The 21398-nt window shown below is 38.2% G+C and overlaps 1 protein-coding gene across 12 annotated transcripts in view; it reads left to right on the top strand.

Annotated features, from left to right (window-relative positions):
- LOC131438020 (dystrophin, isoforms A/C/F/G/H) overlaps positions 1–21398 on the top strand; it is a 1278256-nt gene that overhangs the window by 1247064 nt on the left and 9794 nt on the right. The window contains exon 29 of one of the 12 annotated variants that reach the window (XR_009230868.1): positions 15275–15371. The exons of the other annotated variants lie outside the window; for them this stretch is intronic. The gene's annotated coding sequence lies outside the window, so the exon portion shown is untranslated. The remainder of the gene's footprint in view (positions 1–15274; positions 15372–21398) is intronic. 12 annotated transcript variants of the gene reach the window in all.

Raw genomic sequence — 21398 nt, 5'->3', positions numbered from 1 at the left:
CATAGTACTAGTCATCAAGGATGGCTTTTATGTATCAAAAAACGCTCAACAGCAACTCTTCACACGATTGAGTCAGTGCCATCAAAGAGAGATGGATATCATCGCAGCAACAAAAACCCGACATGGCTCATTTAGAATAGAATAGACACCAGAGCGAGAGCGAATTTCTCTCGATGACATTTCCGTTCCAACACAGCTTGAAATTAGCGAATTTTACATTTAATTAGATTTCATTTATTTCAACAAGTTCAAATCCAGAATTGTTTACCCCAGTTTAAGTCTTATGTTTATTTTCCATAGTAATAAAACCTTTCCGTTTCTCTTAAGAAAGAGATCAGCGTATGCACACAGGCAGGATCAATTTTACAGAGCTGCGCGCTAGAGCCTTATAGACGATTCAATGTAGGAGGTAAACAAATGCCGGCTACGAGAACCAGACAGAAAAATTATGTAAACCAGATGCGCGCGTATGCATGAGCTAGGGAAGCGGGTAAACCGCCAGGACTCGATACAGGATATAGAGAGAAAACAGCAATACGCTGCGTCATATGTTGCGCGACATTCTAATTCAATGCAACACTTTCTTCATATAAATAGTTTTAAGAGGGCTTCGTCTTTCACTGTATGTTTTTGGAACAGCTGTTTGGTGAGTGTCCTTACAATATATATTTAATTGGTGCCTTGGTTGCCACAGCTGAGAGCGGAAGTATTCAAGCGTAGTCGCCGACAATTTGAATTTAAATCTTGAATATCTAAAGATTAGAATTCTTGGCTTTACGCTCATCGTAATAAAACGATTCATTATACAGGAGGACTTTAGCTGGAGAAGAAACCCATAGCAGTGTTTGTCAAAGAAGATCATAATTTCCAGTTGAAGTCCCGTACTTTTATTATTTTCAAGATCCTTTACATGCGGTACTGATAGGAAAGGCATGCTGATGATTATCAGTCGTAGGGGACTTTTGTAAAGTCTGAGCGATCCCACGGTCTTGAAACAAAGAAAAAATAAGAATTAGTATTAGACGTCGCTAATTTCCTTTGACAGTGCATAAGTGGTGCCGGGTACTTGTATTGGCAACACAGTATCTTAAGTTATAAGCATGAGTGTGTTCGTAGAGAACAATAACGGTAGCTGCCGTCTTTGTACGAGACCCGATGGAAGCCAACCAATGGTAAGCTGCGACGAATGTAATAGGTGGTTTTACATTCGTTGTGTAGGGCTGCCATCAGCTTCTTCTCAATCTGAGGCATATTTATGTAAAAAATGCCAATCAACATCTCGAAAGATGTTAGAGTTGATCCGATCTTTTAAGCAAACTCAATTGGAGTTAGATGCTTTACGAGTCGAGAATAGTCTAAAAAATTAAAAGGTTAGGAAATTTGAAATTGCAACAATAGATAAAGCCAAAAATCATGAAATTACTGCATCAAACATGCCAATAATGGCATTAGAAGTGTTTGTCAAGCGACAATCAATCGCAAAACTGCCTGAATTTAAAGGCGACCCAATGGACTGGTCTCGTTTCAAGAAAATGTTCGATGAAATGGCTATATCAGGAAATTTCACCAACTTAGAAAATATTAATAGATTGCAATGTGCATTATCTGGAGAAGCTTTTAGAAGAGTCGAAGCGCTCATGTTGGATCCGGAAAACGTTTCGGCCATAATGGCGCGGCTCCAGTCTGAATTTGGTAAATCAGAGTTCGTCTATGAGAATTTGTTAAGGGAAGTAAAACGAGTCAAGGGTGAAGTTATTCCAATTGCACAGGCAGTTGAAAATTTGATAACCAACATGCGTACTCTAAAGGGAGATGCATATTTGCAAGATCACCGACTTGTGACAGAGTTGGTGGGAAAGCTTCCGTTCAATATGCAAATAAAATGGACTGAAGATCAGCTTCATTCAAATAATAAACCTAGTCTCGAAGAATTTTACGAATGGATAAAACCCAAAGCTGACGTGTTGAGATTAACACGAAATATTGGGCAAAGGGAAAATATTGCGGGCAAATCATTTATGCCCAAAAAGCAAGCCTATTTGAACTTACATGGCAACGAAAAGAGACACTGTTTATATTGCGATCATAAAACGCATAACATACAGAATTGTAATATATTTCAGCAATTACCCGTACCTTCTCGTTGGATGGTAATAAAAAATAAATTGTGTTATCATTGCCTGAAACCCGGTCACAAGATAACTAAATGTAAAACATTGAGTCCATCCAATGTAAATGGTTGTACACAGGTACACCATAAATTACTGCATAGCGACAACCCTAGTAAACCCTTGAATCAACACTACGATGTCGATACTGAAATATTATATCAAATCTTACCTGTTACGATTTCAAGTGGTAATATAAAAATACAAACATTTGCCTTTCTAGATTCAGAGAATCTTCCATTATTGGAGAAGGATTAGCACAAGAATTAGGTCTAGAAATTAGAAAGAGTCCATTAAGGTTACTTTGGACTCAAAACCATTCCGCTGATGTTAATAGCGGAAGAGTAAGCTTTAAGATAAAAGGGGGACACTCTTCAGAATATACTATGGAAGGTGTGAGAACGATACCTTCCCTAGATTTACCTTCTCAGAGTCTACATATGAAATCTCTGAAGAAACAATATAAACATCTCAAGGATGTATCTCTATCTAATTATACAAATGCTAGACCGAGAATTTTGATTGGTTTAGACCATGCCGGTTCGACGGTTGCGAATAGCCACAGAAAAGGAGCCATAAATACTTCTATTCTTGGTCTACGGGAATACACCCGAATATTTACAGCGTCAATGCTTCTTTATGATTAGAGAGGACCAAGATCTGAGACAAATGGTGCGTGATTTTATAACACAAGCAGTATTGCCTGTAGACAAATCAGTGCCAGAAGTTAAATCAGCTGAGCTAGTCAGAGCTACTCAGATAATAAACGAGACAATGAAGAACAACCATAAGTATCAGAAGTACGAAATTGGTCTTTTCTGGAAGAATTTCAATTTCCGTCCAGTTTTAAATATGCCGTACACAGGCTTGAAGGACTAGAGAAGACACTAGCCAAAGACGTAATCAAGAAGCAGTGGGTGAAAGATACAATAAACGATTATATTACGCTAGAAAACTCAGGCATTTCATTTAACTCGGCTCTGCTTCCGGGGCCGGATACTAATGCCTCCTTATTTGGCGTATGGATACGTTTCCGTGAATACAATACCGCAGTGAGCGCTGATATAAAGGAGATGTTCCATCAGGTACGCATTCGCGAGGAAGATCAACACAGCCAACGATTTTTATGGCGTGATTGCGATTCATCACAATTACCAGATATTTATGTGATGCAAGTAATGATATTTGGTTCAACTTGGTCACCGGCTGGCGCTCAAGCAGTAAAAACAACAACAGCTATCGGGACAGTACCCATTGGGCGCTGTTGCGGTACGTCGGCAACATTATGTTGACGACTATTTTAACAGCTTTGCGACGGAAGCCAAAGCAATGGAAACAATTAATCAGGTCATTAAAATACATGATCGAACTGGATTTCTTATTCGTGGATTTATCACCAATAAGGAAAGAATTTTGAATGGGTTACCAAAGCAAGGAATGAATGAGCAGAAAGTAACCATTAAGATGTTTCGTTAGAATCAGGGCAAGGTTCTAGGAGTTTACTGGGACACTAATCAAGATGAATTAAGATTCGCAATGAATTACAAGCAAAAAATTTTTGGTTATTTAGACACTAACACCATACCAACGATGAGAGCAGTTTTAGTCTTCGTGATGAGTATTTTTGACCCCTTAGGTTTAATTTCACATTACACTATTCAAGGTAAGCTCATCTTGCAGGAGCTACATCAATATAGTTTAGGTTGGGACGATTTAATCCCACCCACAGTGCAACCGAAATGGCAATCGTTTTTAAGATTAATAAAAGAAATCGAACAAGTTAAAATACCGAGAGCTATAACATTGGATACCGATCCATAAACGGAACTACACACATTTGTGGATGCGTCAGACAGTGCTTACGCAGCCTGTGTGTACGCAAAGAGAAATTTATTCGGAAAGCGGTTATAAGGCTAATAGCCGCTAAAGCAAAAGTAGCCCCGATTAAGCGGGTTTTAATTCATAGACTCGAGCTTCAAACCGCGGTGCTCGGAGCAAACTTAACAGACTAGATTAGCAAGGAAATGAAAATTATACCTATAAAGAAATATTACTGGTCTGACTCACAGACAGTACTAAATTAGATACGCTCAGAGCATAGAAAATGTACACTATATGTATCATTGAGAGTTAGTGAAATTCTGAGTCTAAGTAAAATAGATGAATGGAGATGGGTTCCCACGGGGTTGAATCCTGCAGATGAGGGAACAAGAGAAATTAAAAACTCCAAATGGTTTAGAGGACCTAGTTTCTTAAAAGAACAACCAGACCAGTACCCAGTAGAGAAAGGGTTTATATGCGAAAACACAAACGGAAAGAATGTTGAAATTGTCCCGTTCAATATTCATTGTGCCAACACTTCAAACTCATTAAGAATAGTAGAATCTCGAAAAGTTCGCATGGGAAGAGATGCTTGATCTTCTCCGCGAGAACAATATATCGACTTGGGATAGATTGATAAACAATCAGTAAACAATATTTACTTGCTTATGTATAAGGTATATTTGAATAAAAAGATATATCACAATTTAGATAAATCGTTTGACTACGTCAACGATTATAAGGATAGAATAACCGCGGAACATTTGGCAATAAGAAAGGCGCAACAAGACGTCTATAGCCGACAAATTAAAGAATTATCGAACGGTACGTCGACGTCCGATAATCAGTTGAATAAATGTAATCCATTTTTGGATGATAAAGGCCTCGCTAACTCAAATTGTGTTCCATGTAATACTAGAACCCCCATTATTTTGCCGAAACATCGGATTACGTTCTTGAGCGTTAGGCATTACCATGAGAAAAATTTCCATCGTAATGATAACGTTGTTTTCTCTCTATTTTTACCTGGAGCTGTTAGCGGAATATATTCAATAGTTGCACTATTTATGTACCATTTAATTCCACTATTTCACTGTCACGTTATTACACTTTCACTAATAACGACGCCGCCAAGCCAGTACCACCTCAAATGGCTCCCTTACCCGATTGTCGAGTCGGAGGAGTTTTTCGCGCTTTCGTAGATTATTTCTGTCGATTATTTCGGTCCAATTGAAGTGGCGGTCAAAAGGCAAGTGCATAAGCGTTGGGGCGTCATATTCACTTGCATGAAATCAAGAGCGGTTCACATAGAGCTCGCAGAAGGTTTAAAAACCAATTTATTTTTATGTTGTTTAGGCAATTTCATGGCATTAAAACATGCCAGACCCAGGCAGCTATGGAGCGATAATGGTACCAATTTTGTTTTTGCCAACAAAGAATTAAAAAAAGCATTAAAAGAATTGAACAATGAAATGAAAGCTAAGGAAGTATTATTGGAGTTTGCATGGAAATTTAATCCACACCTTAGTCCTCATTTTGGAGGAGCGTGGGAAAGATTAATAAGGATCATTAAGCTATCCCCAAAGGAAATGTTAATAGCTTTCGGAGTCAAAAGACCTAAAGTTGAGACTGTGAGATCATGTTTGTATACGGTCGCAGACATGATGAATGATAGACCTTTGACCGAGATATCCTTAGACGATGCGGATTCTCATTTTATAATTCCCAATCAATTATTGACTGGGAGGATTAGCGAGCCGGAGGAAGCTTACATTGCAGATGCTGTAGATATGTCCCAGACTAATGTTAAAGCTATCGTTAACCGCCAACTTCATCTATGGAGACGTTGGCGAAATGAATACCTACCGACCTTAATTGTAAGGCGGAAATGGCAGGGTAGAGTTAGACCCATTCAAGTTGGCGACGTTGTTGTCGTTACAGAAGACAATCCTCTTACCGGCATAGGAACATGGCTGAAAGGTATTATAGAAAACGTTCAAACAGTTCAAGTAAGATCCGCTACAAGAAACACCGCGAAGGGTGTAATTAATCGACCCGCGGTACTTGATGTACGAGAAAAATGCGATACAACAAAGTAGAACCAAAAGAAACATTCCCTGTTTTTATATTCCACTTCTTGGCAAGCCATTAGAAAGGCAGCACAATTAGTTGTGCGATTTGTTGACACCCTGAAAGCAAAGGTGAGTAGACAAACTTATAATAAAAATATTCCATCGATAGTAGACGAGCATAGGGCCAAAGAGTTTATATTCCGATCTGCTCAGGAAAGAGCCTTTAGTAAGGAGATAATTAGTTTGAAAAATAAGGAACAAGTGGACTCTAGTAGTCCTATAGAAGACTTAGAGCCATTTTTAGATGACGATGGAATTATGAAAACCGGGTGAAATGACAAAATAATACTACCCGAGACACATATGTCTCGTTTTCTGATAAACTATAAATTAAAAACAAGCCCTGATGTTTATGCGGCTAGAACTCATATATCATCAATTTATTATATTAAAAATTTGAGTTCAATTTTAGAAAATTTAACAAGTAATGGGTTGCCTCCAATTCCAGCAAAGTAACTTGTATACATGAAAGCAAAAAAATGTCTCAGTTGTCTCAACCAATTATTCAGTTATTTGAACTTAAGACGCCAATTGCAATAAATATTTTTTACTGTTAGCCTCTTCGGGGGGGCAGCTAATCGTTCACTGCTTGAACAACGAAATTTTACCTAAATAACTGCTTATATCTTATCACTAAACTCACAAAGGATATATAAATGCACCAAAAGATTACAATTCTCAAAAGGGAACTCACCAGAATTTTTCTGGTCACAGGGAATTAAGAAATTTTTCCTTCACTTGCAGATTGGCTCGCTGGTAAACCTAATGCTACAGATACACTTTCAAGAAAATACAAATAGTACCACTTCACTTTAGCAGCAAATTTTTAAGCGTTAGGCGATTTTAATAACATTGACATGAAATGTCTTAGAATACATTACTCTCAGATGAAATTAAAACATTTATACTGTAGGAATATCTATTTAACACACGGAAAACTTGTTTTACAATTAACTGTTATATTCTTCTGCATACTTTCATTTACATAAAACGACCACTACGTAACTAACATAAATGACGTTCATGTACCATTGAAAATTTTCAATATGAAACGCTTCTGGTGAAATGAAGAGGTTTTAATGTGGAACACATTTTTGTTTTCTATATAGCGGTGCAAACTAGAAACTCAAGAAAAATACACGTAGAAATGTGGTCAGGTTTGGAACAATTAAAGCTCAGTCAATTTTGTATCAATTATTCATATTATGTCTCCATTTGATTGGAAATATTTCTACGTATTGATCTGAATGTTCATAGCCATGTATTTTAAAGTTTATATCATTTGAATGTTGATTAGTAGCTAGCAGTGTCCTATTTTGGCTGCAAAAAATTTCCGGCATGCCGGATTTCTCTGCCATAGTCGACGGTTTTGAAGGAGTAAGCGATATATCAAAGGGAAAGCAGCGCTCTGATTGGTCAATCGAAGCAAAAGCAAAGCTGTTGGAAGCACGCGAATCTACCAATAGAATCGAAATTATAGCTAACGTTTCAGTCTTATGCGTAGCTTGCTAGAGGTAGGTTGTTGCTACACAGCAAGACAAAAAGTGCCATAAGCGATTTGAAGCTTTTATTGGTATGCTCTGATCTTGTGTCATGCTAGATTGGATGAAATTCCATGTTATGTCGTTTCGCCTGAGAAATTGACAACTACCCCAGGGTAAATTTTGAGTGCATAAGACTAATTTCTAATTTATATAAGATGAACTCGATTGATAATGAGAAATATTTTATCTCTTCAACCGAAATCGGAAAATGGTAGTAATGGTAGAGAAACGCTATAAAAATAACTGCTTGCATACAAAACTTGAACACAAGCTTGGTGAAGAGAAGATTAAATATCGATATCCGTATCGCAAGCACGTCCATTTGGGCTATTGATGTAATTCCGTCGGCTACGAAACAAATACATATCACGATAAATAGAGTCTATATTCTGGGTTCGCGTGTTCGGTGTTGATTCCTAATAAGGATCAAACTAAGCTGACTCTTGTGCATTTGTGGATTCAAAAGTGTGACGATTAATTGAAAATGTCAATCATTGTAAATTTTGGTTGCCTTGTTCCACATCAACGGCTCGAACAACCCCATGGGGCTGATCCTTGTAGTTTTTTGTTCTGCGTTTTGCTATCTTCGTTCTCCACCAAGTGACAGCATTTGAATACAACAATTTCGGTTACCTGAATGGTTATGTCAAAATCAACAGATATGTTAGTTAAATCAACAACATTTTTGTTGAAACAACCAGGGCGTGAAACAACAATTGCAATATTGTAATTTTGTGATCTGCGAGTTCTCCGTGTAGCGAAGTGTCTATTCAAGTCCTTCAGAGAAATGCTAGATCTATCGCAAAAATATACCAGTGCAAAGTTATAATCAAAAGAGAAATAAGGTATTGTGGAATGCACTCGCATACTTCGGATTATGAGCGAGGTTTTGCATATATCGTTTACGGCTGAAAACTGTCAAATAGCTCATACTCTCAACTCAGTACCGTTGACCCACAATATAAACATAAATGAAGCAAAAGTAAACGCGACTACGCTAGGCGAAACATCAGCGGTAGCAGCTGTACCGGCGAAACTTATCGCACAGCTGAATATACATGGTCTAAAGCTCTAGTGTACTATAGATACGAGATATCCTTATACGAATATGCAGCGAGAGTCGACTTAGATAACGACCAAATTCAATTACGGCATGGTTTAATTTGTCAATATTCCTTGGGTCGTTGTTTATATTCCGCAGAACGATAACATAGGACGTGAACCTCAATAACAAATGCGAGGACACCGAATTCGAAGTTATATTTGAAGCATTAGTAAACAAAACTTCGCCTAATCCCAAAGGAAAAGAACAGCGTCAAGTAGTAATGTATACGGCGATATCGAATTCACATCTGTTCTCCATTAGGACGAAGGAACTTGCAAAGGTATGTGGTTACGGAGGATATTCCACGGATCATCATAGAACATTTATATTGGAAACGACAAATATACGACCTCTGTTTCGCAACACAGCATCGATAGGAATGAACCACGATATATTTACATATATCAAAGATAACTATGGTCGAAAACTACGTAGGGCAAAAATTGGACGACGTGTATAATTTTATTATGGTCGAAATGTGCAAACTCGACAAATCCGTAATGGAAACGAAACTGACATTGGCCAGACTGAATCCTGCCGAGTTCGCCACGAGCATCATCAGAAAGTCTGGGTATACAGCAGTTGTAGAAGGAGAAATATTGTACGTGCTAGAATGCAAACCAGTTTTTACAACACTCCGCTCAGTGTATGAATGCTATCAGGAGATACCAGTATCATACAATAACCGTTCGATGTTTATTGCACCGATGACTAGAATTTTACAACAAAGAGGCACGAAAATCGACTGTACGCCGTTACTTCCGGCCAAATTTATGTTAGGTGGAAATTGGTACACCATCGATGGGCGAATAAGAGAGACGACAGCGCCTAAACAGTTAACTACAGATATAAATACAAGTTGGACATACACACCACTTCCTAGTCTAATGGAAGCTGGCGTTTATGATGCCGAAACTATTGGAAAAATGAGAAATCTGATATACGAGCAAGGAAGTAGTCGAGTAGCGTCATCAATAATTCATAAGATGCTATCCGGGCAGCATCCTAACATGCAGGGTCGGGGATACCCAGTCTAACTTATCCCAATAACCTTGTTCTTTAAGAATTTTATTCCCATCGCAGTATGCTCTGGCTGCGTTAATTCGTTCTGCAGTATTGCTGAGTCTAAGAATGTATCGAGGTTCCGAATGGAACCATTATAAGTTTGGACTAGGGCAGTTGCCTGTCATACGTCGAAGAATTCTGCTGTTTGTGTCATGCTTGCATTTTCAGTAAGTGTTATATGGTTTAAATATAATATTCTATAAATATCGTCAGTCCACAGTCTTGTGTTTATTACTATTAGACGAAACGTAAAAAAAATTCAAAACGGTTATGTGCCCTAAGCACAAATGGGAAAACCCCTAAATGACCATGCCTGAATCGGCCAATATAAGCCGAAAACTAACGTTTTCGTTCGGCACGTTAGGAAGAATGTGGCACTTCGGTGCCAAATAAAAAGTGTTCTGTAATAAGCAGGAATATTACGTCTGCTTAGTGGTTCAAATTGAACTGCCGAGTTTTGCATTAGCCAGTTCAATTTGAACTGTTCTGCACTGATGGATGAGTCAAAGACGAAACGTAAAGAAATTTCAAACGGGTATGTACCCTAAACACAAACGGGAAAACCCCTAAATGACCATACCTGAATCGGCCAGCATAAGCCAAAAACAAACGTTTTCGTTCGGCACGTTAGGAAGGACGTGGCACTTCGGTGCCAAATAAAAAGTGTTCTGTAAAAAGCAGAAACTTTACGTCTGCTTAGCGGTTCGAATTGAATTGCCGAGATTTGCTTTAGTTGCATTCTTTCTGTTTTCCTCGGCTCTTCTTTTTAACTCCTGCAGCTTTGTCTGATGAATGACTGACTAGACTATGGCGCGAAATAGACGCAATTGTGGTCCTCTAGACTTCAGTTCGGTAACTCCTATCCCTACTTTCACATGGTACTGGCTGGAATACGAGCTACCCTAGCGGAGATCGGGTAACCAGCGACAATGGAAGCTTTGGTCGTATACTGACAGGGAAGAGGGTCTTCTTATGAGGATGTCCGAGCGTCTGTACTCCATGTTAGGAGCGGCTTCTAACAGCGTCTTTTCTGGTATCCAACGGCTGAGTATGAAATGCTGTATCCCGTCCAGTTAAATCCACCAACGGGATCGTCCTAGTTCTAGTTGGAACGTTAAACAGAGCAAGTACGATGATCGTCCGACGAGACAGTGGAATGGCGTAAGGCTAATAAGCCACCCGTAAAATATATATTTCAAACAATATAGAAGAAAATATGACCCGGAACAATCGGCATAGACTCACGCGACGAAATAAGTAGTATGACTGGAAACTTGGAACATGGAACTGCAAGTCGCTTTCGCAGACTACGACAGGATAATATACGACGAACTAAATCCTCGCTACTTCGACGTCGTAATGTTGCATTTCAGCTTTGTTGGACGAGACAGAAGTTGTGGAAAAACGGACATAGAGCGGATATCTTCTACCAAAGCTGTGGCATAACGAATAAGCTGGGGACAGGCTTCGTTGTGCTGGGTAAGATGCGTCAACGGGTAATTGAGCCGAACAGCCTGCATGCCGCATCGAACAATAATGGCCAACGATGTGTTAACTTTGTTGCCTTTAAATGTCCAAGTTCAACATCGAGCGGCTTCGGGAGCGGTCTAGAGTATCTAAAGATTATGCGCAGCAGTTGGCAGTGGCACTACTAATGGAAGAGCAGCTTGACGCATCTTGAAGATGGCTGGAGAAACATCCGTTTTGACATATGTAGCACTGCATCAACAACACTAGGTATGGCGGCTCCGAACGTAAGAAACGGCTGGTTCGACGATGAATGTGTACAGTTAGTGACAGAGAAGAATGCAGCTTGCAACGAACTGCAACACCGGACGAGAGCAAACGAGGAGCAAAACAGACAGGCGAGGAACAGATTACACTCGGTATCCCGTAGAAAAAGCGTCAATAGGAAGTTCTACGAGAAGGTTAACCGTACGCGCAGAAGCCATGTGCCACAGGTCGATATGTGCTAGAACACCAACGAAAATTTTCTCACGAACGACTGTGAGATGATCGAGAGGTGGCTGCAGTATTTCGACGACCCCCCTTCTGAACTTTCACTGATTGCAAACGAATTCGTGGGACAATATCAGGCAGAATTTACGGGCGAACGTACTACCACGGGCCAAGTATTCGCCATCCACCAGTTGTTGCAAAAATACCGCAAATACAATGTGCACATCACGTATTCATCGATTTTAATTCAGCCTATGACACAATCGATTGAGATCAGCTATGGAAAATCATGCACGACTACGGATTATCGGACAAACAGGTAGGATTTGTCGGAGCTACGATGGATCTAGTGATGTGCGTTATTCGAGTATCGGGAATAAACTCGAGTCCCATCGAAACTCGCATAGGATTACGGCAAGGTTGCAGAGGGTTATGACCTCTGGTGTCTGCTATTCAACATTGCATTGGAGGGTGTGATAAGAAGAGCGAAGATAGACACAAGGGGCACGATTTTCTGAAAATCCGTCCTGCTACTTGGTTTCGCTGATGATATTAACATTATAGCACGCAACTTTGAGAAGATGAACGTTACATACATCGAACTAAAAGCCGAGACCAAGCGGATCGGACTAGACATCAATGTGTCAAAGATAAAGTACATGAAAGGTATGGGCTCGAGAGAAGATAATGTCAGCCACCCATTACGAGTTCTGTTTAGAGGTGATGAAATCGAAATGGTCTTTGGCAGAGTGCAGATGGAAGACGGTACGTGAAGGTGAATGAACCATGAATTGCACCAGTGACTGCGGGGAGCAACCCTCGTTCTGACAACCAAGGTCGAGCAGAGACCCGCGTGGTCTACGACTGAAAGCGTAAGAATAAGTTTTGTCTTCAGGGTCGTCGACCATTTGTCCTTGTAAATTTGTCTTTCCATGACTATATATATTTTTGATTTACCTCACGTTAGGTCAGACGTTTACTATGTGTACTTAACATTTAGGCTTTTTGTTTGTACAAAAAAGCACATATTTGATTTCAGCCTTTTTTCACGTTTCACCTTCGGCTCATCAATGTTAGACTAACAAAAAGTTGGAATGGTAACTTCGAGCTGTCATAGCTCAGATGTTACTTCACCAATTTTCGATAAACTTTACACCCTCGAATTTTGAGAAGTTTGTGGATTGATTTAAGTTTGTAGTCATGCAGTCATCGTGAATAGAATATTGAGAACTCTATCTTTACGAAGCCATAACTTGTGGTTTGGCAACCGATTTCCGAAATTTGTTAACCATGGGAAAGATACAGCTTCAAGAAATAAAATACACGGAAACAAACGAAACATAGAGTTTTCTTACCAAAATTATAGTGAAAACTAGATAGGGAATCTCAGAAAAGATGAGAGCTTTTGCTATGACCTTAAATATATCAAAATTTAAAGCGATGACCTGTATATTTTTACACATCATTTATTTGCTGCAATTAATGCACAGTTCACATTTTTGTACTGTCTATAGAAAACCTTAAAAAACCGGTGATTTTTTTGTATATAAATATATAAATATTTCAATTTTTTCCACATGTTTGCATATAAATCATAAATGAAAGCTACAACATATGCATTTTTATTCTAAAAATGATTAGAATCATTACCAGCAACAATGCATTGATGAACAATATTATATATTCAAAGAATCTCAAAAAAATTTGCACAAATTCAAACAATTTCTATCATTGGAAACATTTTGGCTAAATAAAAATTTATAACTATTATATATTTGTCATTCTTATATAGAAAGCCATTGCAATAACTTTGGTCTTTTCAACCGAAGGCCGAATGTCATACACCATTCGATTCAGTTCGAAAAACTGAGTGAATGTTTGTGTGTGAGTGTGTGTTTGTGGCAAACATTGTCACTTTATTTTCTTGGAGATGACTGAGCCGATTTTCACAAACTTAAATTCAAATGAAAGATCTAATGATCTCATGCAAATTTCCTGAATTTGATTTGAGTCTGACTTCCGGTTCCAGAATCACAGGGTGATATACAAAAAAATGAAAATAATAATATTCAATTTTCCCTAAGATGACTGAACCAATTTTCACTAACTTAGGTTCAAATAAAAGGTCCCAATCCCAAACAAAGTTCCTGACTTTCATTTGGATCCAGGTGATATACACCAGAAGAATAAAAATTATAACACATTTTCTCGGAGATGGCAGGCCTAATTTTCAAAAACATGGATTCAATTAGATGGACTTGCTGTCTCATGCAAAGTTCATTAATTTCGTCTGGATCTGATTTCCGATTCTGGAATTACAGAGTGATAGGCACCAAAAAATGGAAATAATGTCAGTAGCTATTTTCGAAAACGAATCAACCGAACCGAATCAATTTTTATTCCTATCAAACTTCCGGTTCCCGAGATATGGTGATTTCTATAAATAACGATGTAGTGAATTCTTGAAATTGGTTAATGACTTTCTCTAGATTGCAGATCAAGAGTCTAGGGTCAAAAAGCTCATATAAGATTTTTTTGAAACTAAACTCAAGCTGAATTGAGCTTAAAACTGTTTCAGTTTGTAGTTCATATTATCTGATGGTTTAATGATCCGAATTTTACGATACCTGTTCCAGAAATACCGGATATAGTGGTTCAAATCTATATATATATATATATATATATATATATATATATATATATATATATATATATATATATATATATATATATATATATATATATATATATATATATATATATATATATATATATATATATATATATATATATATATATATATATATATATATATATATATATATATATATATATATATATATATATATATATATATATATATATATATATATATATATATATATATATATATATATATATATATATATATATATATATATATATTATATATATAACAAAAAAGAGCTCACTTCATTTTCTCAAATTGAATCGATTTTCGAGTTAAATTCAAAAGCAGTATTTAAATGTATCAGTATTATGCAAAAGAAGTCTTTAAAAATGGGTTCAAATTTTTTTTTAATTTTTAATTTCAAGTACTTTGAATAATCTTGCTGTAATGTGTAAGTGGATTAAAAAAAGTTTTTATTGGGGACGGGTATAGCGTGATGGGTAAGTCGATGCCTTTCACGCAGCTCGCCTGGGTTCGATTCCCAACCACGCACATAGGGTCAGAAAGTTTTTCTGGCCCGAAGAGGCGAATGACATTAATGTAAAAACCTCTATAAGTGAAACAAAAAAAAAACTTTTTTTTTTATTATAAAATCTATTCTGGCCATAGGTTACAAAAAAACTGAAGCTTTGGTTTTCTGAAAATCTGGAAAATTCTGATAAATATACCTAAACTTTAAACAATCATATATTTGTATTGAATCACACAAAGATCTAAACAAATCTTATGTGCAAAACAAACGCTATGATAAAATTCTGAATTTGTTTCAGGTTTTCCGTAGAATATCAAAAAATCGGTAAAAGATCGGAAGCTTCAAAATATTCAAGTTATATTGCATAGAACGTTTCAACGTTTCAGAAAATCAAAGTAAGTATATTTTGAAATTCCTATCTCTTTCAATCAATATCGAGAGAACTAAAATTTGAATTGCACTAATAACATTATAACTTAGTGACAAATCATATATATTGAATTATTTCAACACTTTTGTCTAACAAGAAACTGAGCGTAAATATGAAGTGAAATTTTGTCCACGAACACAGAAATCGAAACCAACTTCAGTATCTTCCTCATTTCTAGAGCTACTCGTTACTGAAATTGCAATTGTTTCATGATCTGAAATCTTGCAATCGGATTCCACATTTGAATAAACACTAACGAAATTGGAATACACGTGATCTCTCAATCTTTTACTGTATCTCAAAATTCTTGTAAATTCATTCATAGTTTGCTTCAAATTGAAGAATTCTGCTAACTGTTTCAATTGATTCTAATCTTGATCACTGAGCCAATCAATATTAAAATCTCCAGTAATAATATTTAGTTTACCAAAATCGACGAAATTCTCCCACCAGTTTTCTAGAACGATTTTAAATTGTTCCATCTTATTAAACGATTTTAAATTGTTCCATCTTATTAAAGATCATGAAGATGCCAGATTCCTACAAAAACAGTTGGATATTTTCTCCAACTGATGCGACCTCAATAGAATGGTATTAAACCCATCTAAATGTTCCGTGATCTCTCTTTTACCCGCAAACGCACAACGGTAGTATTTAACTATACTATTTCCGGAACTATCCTCAAGCGAGAATCGACTGTAAAGGACCTGGGAGTCCTTTTGGATTCTAAACTTAGTTTCAAACATCACATCGAGTTTATTATCTCCAAGGCTTCCAAGACACTTGGTTTTATTTTTCGAGTCACAAAGAACTTTAAAAGCATATATTGTTTAAAAGCACTATATTGCGCACTGGTTCGTTCTATCTTAGAATACGCTTCTGTCGTCTGGGCCCCCTATTATAAACTGGACATCAATCGCATCGAAGCTATTAAGCGTAAATTTCTTCGCTTTGCTCTTCGTAGTCTTCCTCGGAGAGATCCCAACAACCTCCCAAGCTATCAGGAGCACTGTAAACTGATCGATCTACACCCGTTATCTGTTCGCCGAGATCTCTCCAGGGCAATATTCGTGTCAGATCTGTTGCAATCTCAAATTGATTGCCCCGAATTGTTAGGCAAACTAAATTTAAATATTCATTCTCGAAATCTTCGATCTCATCAATTCCTGAGAATTCAAACCGCTCGCACTAATTATGGCTATAATGAACCTTTCTCCATTATGTGTCGTCTATTCAATCGATGTGCTCATGTATTTCCATTTTTCCTGCATTGCCGCTCTCCGAGGGCCACTCTCTTTGATGTCCAGCATGCCGGACACCCGCCGAGTGTTTGTGACTTGGGGGTTTTCCCGCGGACCCTCACGGACAGCAGGATGCGGCCCTCAACGTCACCGTCCAGTCACTCTTGACCCTCGTCGGGAGTAATTTTACTTTAAGCCCTTAGTATTAAGCAGTATATCTGTTAGATCTTTGTAATCTGTTGATATAAAAAGATGAGGAGGTTTTATGCCTGCTGGAGAGAGAGATTGTAAATTTCAGCTCCAGCGGGCTATTCCCTGCTCCCAAATAAATAAATAAATAAATTTCCAGAAACTGGCGGTCGCTTGAACTTGGAGAGTGGTAGACAACTCCATAATTTCCCATCTGCATGCCTCTTTCAACTGATATACCCAAGAACCAATTATTTCCAACTGCTTCGTTTGATTAAATGCTGAATTTAATTGATTTTCTGGCGTAAATTGCAACTCCATCCGTGTGTGGAATGGGACAAACAAAAAGCAACAGTGTAACCCGAAACACTGAACTTATCAAAAGCGTCAAAATCAACAATATGTGTTTCTGAGATCAAAACTAATGAAGGATGTCTATCCTCTACAAGATGACGCAATGCGACATAATTAGAAGACAAACCGGCTATGCTCAAATACAAAATATCTTAATGCCTCTCATCCATTAGTTGCTATTTCATTGACATAATGTTGTTATTTTTCGTTTCAAGCAATCTCAGATATACGGAACACTGCTTACCAAATGCTGGATGGTTGGTGTCGAAATCCATTTTACGTTCCGTGTTCATTTCTAAACAATGACGGCATTTAAAATCAGTTGAAGTACATTCAGATGTTCTATGAGCTGCATTGCATTTGGAACAATTTTCATTGTTGGAACATTCGGTGCTCTTGTGACCAAACTCACCACACTTGAAACGGCGCAATACGTTGAACGACTCGAAAACCGAACACCTATCCCAGCCGACGAAAACCTTGCCGGCTACCATCAAGCTGGAATAAGTATTCTTATCAACCTGAACTATAACACTATATTTGTTATATTTGAAGCGTGGTTTCTCAAAATCAGCAACAACTTTTACATCTTCAATCGAAATTTCCTGATTTTGACTTTTCAATAGGTCAATAAATACATCAGAGGTATACCGATCAATCATCCCCACTATTTTCAGTTTTGGTTTCCCGGGCTTGGGTATAACAGCATTGTATTCAGTACCAATGTTTTCTTCCACTGACTGAATATCCTCTCCTGCTGCACAGTCAACAATAATCGATCTTTACCATTTCTGAAATTACAAATTTTATGTGTTCTTGGATCCAATCCAATTGTTTGCGAAGTCTCAATAGGTTTAATCATAATAACCGAGAGAGTGTTACGTTTTCTATTACTTTTCGCTCTATTTCTAGATAATTTACCAGAAAGAACATCCGCGTATGACTTTTTATTATTCTTATCAAAAACTTCGTCATTACTATCATTATAAACATTTTTATCATGTGGTTCATCATCAGTATTAGACATAATTTTTCTTTTGCGTCTAGGATTTCCATCTGACTCCGAATGAGTCTTTCTATCTGCAACAATTTTCTTTCTCTTCATTACGACTAATTCATTATCATTGCGCTGATTATTCACAATCACGAAACTTTTCAAATCTTCCAACTTTTTGGCCACACTGCTTTCTAAACAGGCCATTTTACTCTCCAGAGCATCATTGGGTGATCTGATCAGTCTCTCGATTCCACTCTCTATCGCGATATTAATATGTACCACGATGCTCTTCCGCACAGCAGCAAACGAATCAGTGATGGATTTGAATTTCTCCATCTCTTTCTTCATATTACTAATGAGTGAAAGAACATCATATTATACATCGCAGCACCTTCTAAACAATCAGCACATTTAAACAAAAGCGCCGGTGTATCTGAAACCCAACCGGTCATGGCTCTCGTAAGCCCAGTACAGCGCTGGTGATAGCCATTCTTGCGAACTGAACATGTTATTCTAATATTTGATATGGTTCTTTTTTCTTTACACTTCACACATTCACCCATTATTCATGCACAAACCAAACCGGCCCGACACACAGCTAGAGGAGAAATTGAAACAAAGTGAACCATGCAAAAACAATAGACAATGCACGCCGCACGGCGATTATTGACACAATTTACAGCACAAATTAGAAGTACTATATCGATTTTGATTGGTTCTTTTCGGCAAGCACTAACTGAGACAGACGAAAGATATGAAATAAAAAGACGGATAAGTATTCTAGATTGAATCAGTTATAAATTGTATAAATTGTATAAAAGAGGGCTTAAGCATGAACCCTGAGGAACACCCATGTGGCTGAGTAGTATTGTAGACAAATCACCATGCGCGAAATACATGTGTTTCTCGGACAATAGATTATATACAAAGTTGTTCATAACTGGTGAAATACCATGCTGATGCAGCTTCTCAGATAAGGTATTTATTGAGACTGAATCAAAAGCCCATTTGATGCCAAGGAAAATTGATGCCATTTGTTCTTTGCGAGCTAATGGCATTTGAATTATTGTTGAGAGCAACGCAAGACAATCGTTCTTTTCTTTTCCCCTGCGGAAACCAAATTGTGTATCTGAAAGCAAGCCATTAGTCTCCACCCAATTGTCAAGACGAAAGAGAATCATTTTTTCGAATAATTTCCGGATGCCGGAAAGCATAGCAATAGGCCGAAACAAATTGTGATCGGAGGCTGGATTTCCTGGTTTTCAGATGGCAATCCCTCGCACCTGTCTCCAGTCGTGTGGGAAAATATTACGCGTAAGAAACTTGTTGAATAAATTCAGCAAGCACCTTTTGGCAGGGTCAGGGAGATTTTTCAACAAGTTGAATTTAATTCTGTCTAGCCCCGGGCTTTATTGTTACAAGAGTGCGAGTGAGATGTCGTTTGTATTTGACATCGTGACGCGGGAGATCTTTGGTTTCGGACGAGAGTCTGGACATACTTTTTTAGCAAAATCGAATATCCAGCGGTTGGAATATTCCTCGCTTCCATTCGCGGCGTTTTGGTTGCGCATTCGTCGGGCTGTGTTCCAAAGAGTGCTCATCGATGTTTCTTTTGATAATCCGTCAACAAACCGTCGCCAATAACCAAGTTTCTTTGCTTTGCCTAAGTTCTTCATTTGCGTGTCTAACGCCGCGTAATTCCGATAATTATCAGGTGTTCCACTTTTTCTGAACTTTTTGAATGATCTTTCCGCGTTAAGTGATGAACACTCTTTGTCCCACCACGGGTGAGGAGGACGGATTTTGGTTTTCGCGACAGGTACACGTTTCATCTGAGCTTGAATCGCAGTATCGAGAATCAAGCCAGCCATAAACATATACTCTTCTTTCGGAGGAAGTTCTTGTGCTGTTGCTAGTTTTTCAGACATCGAATTTCCAATCAATATTTCGTTTGAGGTCATACGAAACATTGATTGTCTCCGATGGTTCTAATTGGCAAGCGATTGAAATTACCATAGGTAGATGGGGATCGAGGATCACCTTCCACGTGCAATCCAACCGTAGCGAGGTCGAGCATAGAGATAAATCCAGCGCGCTTGGTCTTGCTGGTGGTGCGGGAATCCGTGTCATTTCTCCGGTATTCAAAATAATCATATTGAAGTTATCGCAAAGCTCATAGATCGCGATTAATCTGTTGTCATCATGAAGACAACCCCATCCCGTATCGTGAGAGTTAAAGTCTCCTAAAACTAACGTCGGCGCGGGAAGAAGCTTCATGATATTGCTAAGCCAGCGGTACCCAACCGTGGTTCTTGGTGGATTGTAGATAGAAGCAATGCTAAGGTCCTTACATTTCATTGTGACATGACATGCGACAACTCCAATACCTGGTAGCGAGGGGAGGATAATTTGATAGAAGGAATAGCACCTTTTGATCCCCAAAAGTACTCCTCCATCTCGATCCAGGAGAATAATGTTGAAATCGTGGAAGTTTAGGAATACATCAGATGTTAGCCAAGTTTCGCACAATGCAAATGCGTCATATTTCAGATTATTCACAGGAAAAATAAGGATCTATTTTTGGGATGATACTTCTACGATTCCACTGTAAAACATTGATTGAATCCGTGACCTTGGTGGATGAGTTAGCCATCAAAGGATACGATCGCTGAAAGAAGGGCCATTTTGCAGTCAACTGCTTCAAAAAAGTTTTAGCTGTAGGTATCAAAGCCAAAAATAGGCTTTTAAGAGGATCAGAAATATTGAAGGTGTTAAAAATCCAATCCACAACATCAGAGAATTTTATGAGCCCAGCACCCAGCTGGTTCTCTGTTGGGTGTTCAGGGCCACTTAGGGATTTCGGTGTCCCGGGAAGTGGTGGGAATTTCTTCCCAAAATTGAGTTTTCCGAGACCAGGAACTGTTTGCTTCGGAATTTTGTCACAGTTTGTGTTGAAAATAGCAGGTCTGCCAACACTGAAAACGGAAGTGTAGTTTCGGCCTCTCAGTGACAGCGATATCTGTCACGACTGAATACGAACGGAGAACAAAGGAAAGAAGAAGGAATGAGGATAGGAGAAATAAGTGCTAACGTGAGAGTTGAGTCGAAGATCATACGAAACCCGCACGTCTATGTGATCCACGGAGTGCTTGGCATTTTGTTCGACGTTTGATCATCCAAGCTGTTAACAAAACGACCATTCCAGAACGGA

Source organism: Malaya genurostris, chromosome 3 (genome assembly GCF_030247185.1).
Source record: "Malaya genurostris strain Urasoe2022 chromosome 3, Malgen_1.1, whole genome shotgun sequence".
NCBI classification, from domain to species: domain Eukaryota; kingdom Metazoa; phylum Arthropoda; class Insecta; order Diptera; family Culicidae; genus Malaya; species Malaya genurostris.
This window is presented reverse-complemented; position numbering and strand designations above follow the sequence as displayed.